Here is an 8,247-nt window from a genome sequence, read left to right as displayed (position 1 = left end):
CTTTTGCACCATTCAAGGGGTCTTACATCATTGTAATCATGTATCTATGATGCAAGTTGCCAAAAAAAAGTTTCAACATTAAATCTTCCTCTTTTCTGACTCTTAATGATGAATGATCCACAAATATACCATCAGCCAGTTCTTGCTTATGTGTGTAGATAAAATAAATGTTCACGTCCTTACGTAATTTTTAAATTCTGGGCAGATTTATGTTCTTGGCCTGCGTTCTTTTTCTACTTGTTTACAGGCGAGACATCTAACCTACAATCTGAATTATCACTAACTATTAAACAAACTCAATTGGTGTTTACTTAATAGCAATTAGAATTGATGTGCAAACTCTAGGAGCAGAATAATAGTTAACAATAACAAAGGGTGATGCAGAAAATGCCTTTGCAGTCTGTCACACTGCAAGCAGCAGTGCCTGAAACACACAGTTACATATAAACAGTCGGTTGAATTTTCAAATTTTGAATTCATAATAAAACAATGAATGACAACTCAGTGGGTATGTACACCAATTATTGATAGCAATGAAAACACAAGTCAACAATCATTATATTGAAAGAACATCAGATCAAAAATTGGAAACAATCACTAAAAAAGAGGTGAACTAATCAAAATATTTTAGGTCAACGTTCCAAAACGTTTTTGGATAAAGTTTTTTGCTTTAGCCAGTAAACTACAAATTGTTAAAGATAAAGGGACCAAATGTCAAAAGCTTTTTGAAATCTCCTGGTATAAATCTGTCCAAAAGGCGGTAAAACAGCGACGTATTATACTGGGACTTGGATATAATGAATCAGTGCCTGAAGCTGGAATTTCTGATGATCATTATTGATCATTGCATCAATCTGTTCCAATTAAGTCCATTGATGCAGGAAAAAAAAACAGAAGTTGCTGGAAAAGCTCAGCAGATTTGGCAGCCCTGTGAAGAAATCAGAGTTAACATTCCGGGTCCAGTGACCCTTCCTCAGAACTGGTTGCATTGATGCAGGGACTTATAGCATGCCTGGTCTCACTCCCAGGATCTCTGCATATCCCAGGTAACCACTACCAGCATTTCAAATATATGCACCTGTGGGACTTGGCTGAGAATCATGACGTGGACACTCACCATATTCATAAAACCATAAGGCACAGAATTCGAACATTTGGCCCCGTGAGTCTACTCTGTCATTTGGTCGTGCCTGATGAGTGTCTCAACCCTATTCACGTGCCTTATCCCATAACCCTTGATCCCCTTATCAATTAAGAACCTACCCATCTCTGTCTTAAATACCACATGGCCTGCACAGCCCTTGCAGTAATGAGTTCCACAGATTCACCACCCTCTGGCTGAAGAAATTCCACCTCAAGTCAGTTCTACAGGGCTGTTCCTTCTCTCTGAGAGCTGTGCCCTCAGGTCCTAATCTCTCCTACTCATGGAAACATCTTCTCCAGTTTCAATATTTAAACCAGCACTTTAATAAACGGAGCCGAGAAGATATGAGTATACGCTGACCAGGAGGAAGCTGGTAGTTGCTTATCCCATTCCCCATTTCCTGTGATACTTGCTACAGTTTACAAACCTCTGGGGCTAACTGGTTGTCTACAATGTGTCCTTAAAGGCACAAGAAGCTGCATTAATACGGAGACTCACCCCACATTCTGAAATCTTTAACAAGGTCAGTGACATTTACATGGGGAACATTTAGCCCGAAAGTTTGTGACACTACAAGGATAGAAAAAATAAGGCATTTTTGAATAACAATTACCTCTATACACGTGTGGGTTTTGTTTTGTCTGAGAAAGCATCAATCTGCCAGTTACATGTTCTCCTATATGCATGGCATTTTCACACGGTCAGATGGGTGCTTGGGGTGTTCAGGGTCACAGAGGTCCATACCACTACAGTCCAGGGAATGGGCCACAGTCACGCCTGTAAATCCAGTGCAACTAGTCCAGGGATTAGCAGTAAGTCAGTCAGAGAGCTACACAGCGATCAGTGAGGAGTTGGTTCACTTATCAATCAGGATTGTCTTTCCAAATCAGTCAGGGGGCAGTGAGCCATGGTGAGTCCATGGGGAGTGTTTACTGTGAGTCAACAGGGGTTATCAGGGTATAATGCTTCAGTGGGGTCAGTCTAACCTCAGTGATTACAAAGCTTTTAGAAAGAATTATGAGCAACGGAATACATTTGCACTTCGAAAGACAGAGATTAATCAGGGATAGTCAGCGTAGATTTGGTAAAGGAAGGTTATGTTTGACAAATTTTAATTTTTTGAGGAGTTAGCCAGGAGTGTTGATGAGGGGAATGCATTTGATGTGGTCCACATGCACTTTAGTAAGGGTTTTGATAAGTTCCCACATGGTAGACTGGTCATGAAAACAAAATTCAAGAATAAGTGACACTACATTCAAAATTTGTTGAGGGAAGATTCTGTTTCTGGAAATTCCTTTCCTTTTGGGGTTCCATGGGGCTTGGTGCTGGGGACCTTGCAGTTTGTGATACACATTAATGACTAGGACTTAAATGTAGAGGCTAAGGTCAAGAAGTTTACAGATGTCACAAGAAGTGTTAGATAGCAGGGAGGATAGCAGCAGGGTATCAACAAACAAAGCACAGAAGGTGTTTACCAAAATGTTTCTAGGCATGAGTAATTTCAGTTAGGAGGATTGAAGAAGTTGGGACTGTTTTTGTTGGCGAGAAGGCAGCTTAGAGGAGAACTGACAGAGATGTAAAAATTATCGGGCTTGATAGAGATAGGGAGAAACTGCTTCTGCTCTTCGAAGAATGAAGAACAAAATTGCACAGATATAGAGTGATTTGCAAAATGAACAAATGTGTTATGAGAAGTAACTTTTTCACACAGAGAGACATGAGGGTCTAGAATGCACCACCGAGAAGTGTTGAGGAGGCAGGTTGAATTGAGGCATTCAAGTGAGCATTGGATAATTATTTAAATAGAAATAATGTAAAAGGGTATGGGGAAAAGGTAGGGCATTGGCAGGAGGTAATGATGCTTATTTGAATCATAGAATCCTACAGTGTGGACACAGGCCATTCAGCCCATCAAGTCTATGCCAACCCTCCAAAGAGCATCCCACCAATACCCACCCTCCTACCCTATCCCTGTAACTTTGCATTTCATGTGGCTAATCCACTTAGCCTGCATATCCCTGGATACTATGGGCAATTTATATGTGCAAACTCCACACAGGCACTCACCAGAGGCTGGAATCATACCCGTGTCCCTGGCTCTGTGAGGCAGCAATGCTAACCACTGTGCCATTGTGCCGCCCTAAAGTTGTGAATTGACTCGAGCCATGTCGGACTCAAGTTTACAATCATCTAACTCGTAGTCAGTTGCGTTATTCATTATGCCAATCACCCTGTCCATCGAAGAACTGGTGTAGGCATGATGGGTCATATGGCCTTCTTCTGTACCATAGCAATTCTGTGATTGTTTGTCTGGTCAGGTAGACAGAGCATTGGTTAATGGAATTATAATTGTAAAGTGTGAGGCAATGCGCTTGGAGAGGGTCAACAAGACAATGGTTTACACTGTGAGTGGTAGGACTGTAGAAAGTATTGACGATCAGAGGGACATATTTGTGCATGTCCACAGAATCCTGAAGGTATCAGGGTAGGTAGACAAAGTGCTTAAGGAGGCATATGGTTTACTTGCATTTATTACATTATTTTTACTTGCTTTTGAGAGTAAGAAGGTTATGTTGGAACTGTTAAACACATTGGTTAGGCCAGTAAACACAGAAACATAGAAAATAGGAACAGGTGTAGGCCATTTGGCCCTTCGAGCCAGCTCTGTCATCCAGTATGATCATGGCTAGTTATCCAACTCCATACCTTGTTCCCGCTTTATCCTGACACCCTTTGATCCCTTTAAGAACTATATCTAACTCCCTTTTGAAAACATTCAATATTTATGCATCAACTGCTATAAAACATTGAGGGTACTGTGCACAGTTCTAGTCATTATAGGAACTATATGACTGCATGAGTGAGTATACAGATGGGGACTTACCAGGATGCTGTCAGGGCTGGAGGGTCTGCGTTATGATTAAAGATTGGACAAGCTTTTTTCTTGAAACAGCAAAAATTGAGAGGGTACCTGACAGAGGTCTATAAGATCATGAGGGGCATAGAGAAGGGAAATGAAGAGTCAGTTGTGGGTTTGGAGTCACATGTAGTTCACATTGAAGAAAGTGAAGAGAATCTGCCAATCTTACCAGTTATCAACCAGCTGGGCCTGTTTACAAGCTTGGTTATATGGGCGTTGTTAGACTCTTTTTAATTCCAGATCTTTAACTTATTCCATTCAAATTTCACCATATGCCATGCTGAGATTCTAACTCCTGCCTTCAGAACATTAGACTCGATCACTGGAATTTGAGTTCGGTGACTTTACCACTACATCACTCCCTCCCCTGAGGGTGGGTACGTTGAGTTATCTCTAAGATCATTGGGCCATATTAAATTGCATGTGGTAGAGGTCACTTTCAAAAATGCACTGGCAACTAATATTAGATTTTTACTACATCTGTGGAAAAACATAATTAAGCCACGTGCAGACTTTTCAAATTCTGTGAGAAAGTACTGGCCATTTGAGCCATTTAAGTATAAAGTTTTGGCCTCCTTATTTAAGAGAGGATTTGAATAGATTGGAGGTGGTTCAGTGGCGGTTTGCAGGATTGACACATGGAAAGAGTGGACTGCCTTATGAGAAAGATTGGACAGGTTGGGCTTGTTTTCATTGGAGTTTAGAAGATTGGGTGGTTTGCTTGAACTTTATAAAATCCTGAATGGGCTTGACAAGGTCGATATGGAAAGAACGTTTACCCAGGACTAGAGGACACTGATTTAAAATCGGGGTCGCCCCTTTAGGACAGAGATGATGCAAATTTTATTCTTTGAGAGGGTTGTGCAACTTTGTAACTCTTTGCCTCAGATGGTGGTGGAGCTAGCATCACAGGGACAGGAGTAGGCCATCAGCCAATTGAGCCTGCTCCACCATTTAACATGATCATAGCTGTGAACACTTCAATGCCTTTTATCCACACAATTACCATAACACTTTACACCATTTATAATCATATATTTATCAACCTCTACATTAAACAGAAGCAAAGACTAAGTTGCTACATTCCTCAGGAGTATGGCATTCTAAAGTTTCACCACATTCTGATTTGGGAACTGTGGGCATTCTGACTAAGTTTGCAGACGATACAAAGATAGGTGGAGGGACAGGTAGTATTGAGGAGGCAGGGAGGCTGCAGAAGGATTTGGACAGGTTAGGAGAGTGGGCAAAGAAGTGGCAGATGGAGTACAACGTGGGAAAGTGTGAGGTCATGCACTTTGGTAAGAAGAATAAAAGCATGGACTATTTTCTAAATGGGGAGAAAATTCAGTAGTCTGAAGTGCAAAGAGACTTGGGAGTTCTAGTCCAGGATTCTCTCAAGGTAAACTTGCAGGTTGAGTCAGTAGTCAGGAAGGCAAATGCAATGTTGGCATTTATTTTGAGAGGACTTGAATATAAAAGTAGCAATGTACTACTGAGCCTTTAAAAGGTGCTGGTCAGGCCACATTTGAAGTATTGCGGGCAGTTTTGGGCCCCATATCTCAGGAAGGATGTACTGGTCCTGGAGCGGGTTCAGAGGAGGTTCACGAGAATGGTCCCAAGAATGGAAAGCTTAACATATGAGGAATGTTTGAGGACGCTGGGACTATACTCATTGGCATTTAGAAGGATGAGGGGGGATCTAATTGAAACTTTCAGAATACTGAATAGCCTGGACAGAACGGATGTTGGGAAGATGCTTCCATTGGTAGGAGAGTCTCGGACCCGAGGGCACAGACTTAGAATAAAGGGAAGACCTTTTAGAATGGAGATAAGGAGAAACTTCTTCAGCCAGAGAGTGGTGAATCTATGGAATTTACTGCCACAGAAGGCTGTGGAGGCCAGGTCATTGAGTACATTTAGGACTGAGATAGATAGGTTCTTGATTATCAAGGGGATCAAGGGTTACAGGGAGAAACTAGGAGAATGGGGTTATGGTCTAAAGTATTCTTCCCTCATCTCAGTCTTAAATAGCTTCCCCCTTATTTTTAAATTGGCTCCCACGATTCCAGACTCCTGAACTAAGGGAAACACCTTACCTGAATCTATCATGTCTATTTATGTCTTTTTATTTATTTAGTGGTTTGGTATGAGATTACCTGTCATTCTTATAAAGTCTAGAAAATGTAGGTCTTGTTTGCCCAATTGCTCGGGATAATCCCACTATTCTGGCACCATCTGGTAAACTGTCAGGCACTTCCTTGATGGCACTAATTACGTTCCTGGGATAAGGAAGTTAAAACCATGCACAGTACTCTAGGTGCGATCTAACCAAGCTTGTATAAAATTGGAACAAGACTTCAGTATTCCTGTACTCCAACCTCTTTTGTGAGAAAGGCTAACATTCCATTAGCCTTCCTAACAGCTTGCTGCACCTACCTGTCAGCCTTCAGTGATTTAATAACAAGACCCAAGCCCCTTTGCACATCTACCCTCTCCAAATTATCACCATTTAAGAACTACTCTGTACTTCTCTTCCTCCTACCAATGTGGATGACCTCACATTTTTCCACCTTATATTCCATCTGTCCTGTTCTTGCCCAATTAATAAGCTTGTACAAATCCTCCTGAAAATGGTTTAGCTCTTCCTTATGACACATATTCCTGCTTAGCTTTGTATCATCAGTAGACTTGGAAATATTACATATGATCCCCATGTCCAAATCATTGATACATATTGTGAATAGCTGGAACCCAAGTAGTGATCCTTGAGGGGCCCCACTGGTCCCAGCCTGCCAGTGTGAGAATGACCCATTTATTCCTACTCTCTGATTTCAGTCTGTTAGCTAACCCTTAATCCATGCCAGCACCTCCTATGCAATGTACTTTAAGTTTGCTAATCAAATTATCTGGGGAACATTAAGAAAAGCTTTCTGAAAATCCAAACATATATTACATCCATGGACTCCCCTTTATCAATTTTGTTCGCAACTTACTCAAAAAACTCCAAGTTTGTTACACATGATTTTTCATTTGGAAATCCATGTTGACTGTGCCCAATCAGATCATTTTTATCTGTGTCCATTTTTTCATGTCCTGTATGATAGAATCTAGTGTGAATATATGGCTGATGGTCTGTAGTTACCTGTTTTCTCCCTTGCTTCTTTAGTAAATAGTAGGGTGACATTTGCAAGATTCCAACCTGCAGCAATCATTTCACAGACGATGGAATTTTGGAAGATGATTACCCATGCATTGACTATCTCAACTGTCACCTCTTTCTACACATCATAGAGTCATACAGCGCAGAAACAGACCCTTTGATCTAACCAGTCCATGCTGACCATAATCCCAAGCTAAACTAGTTGCACCTACCTGTGCTTGGACCATATCCCTCCAAACCTTTCTATTCATGTACTTATCTTTTATCTTTTAAACGTTGTAACTGTACCCACATCCACCACTTCCTCTGATAGTTCATTCCACACATGAACCACTCTGTGTAAAAAAATGTCCTTCATGTCTTTTTTAAAATCTTTCTCCTCTCACCTTAAAAATATGTCCCCTAGTTTTGAACTCCCCTGCCATTGGGAAAAGACACCTGCCATTCACCTTATCTATACTCCTCATGGTTTTAAAAACCTCTGAGGTCACCCCTGAACCTCCTAAGCTCTGGTGAAAAACGTCCCAGCCTATCCAGCCTCTCCCTGTAACTCAAACCTTCCATTCCTGGTAGCATCCTGGGAAATCTTTTCTGAGCCTTCTCCAGCTTGATAATATCCTTCCTATAACAGGATGACCACAACTGGACACAGTACTTCAGAAGAGGCCTCACCAACATCCAGTACAAGCTCAACATGACGTCCCAACTCCTATATTCAAAGGTCTCAGCAATGAAGGCAAGTGTGCTAAACGCTTTCTTAACCACTCTGTCTACATGTGAAGCAAACTTCAAACAATTATGTGCAGAGGAAGTCACTGAATTTTTTTAAGGTGGGGGTCTAGGGAATCAAATGTTATCAGTGTAAAGTGAAATGAAATTCAAAACTTAGACAGATCAACCATTATCTAATTGAATGGTAAAGCAGGTCTGAAGGACTGAATAAGAGATAGTAGGAACTGCAGATGCTGGAGAATCCGAGACAACAAGGTGCAGGGCTGGATGAACACAGCAGGCCAAGCAGCA

The sequence above is a fragment of the Rhincodon typus genome, chromosome 1 (assembly GCF_021869965.1).
Source record: "Rhincodon typus isolate 14 chromosome 1, sRhiTyp1.1, whole genome shotgun sequence".
Taxonomy (NCBI): domain Eukaryota; kingdom Metazoa; phylum Chordata; class Chondrichthyes; order Orectolobiformes; family Rhincodontidae; genus Rhincodon; species Rhincodon typus.
The sequence above is the reverse complement of the archived record's forward strand: the minus strand, read 5'-3'. Positions refer to the sequence as shown.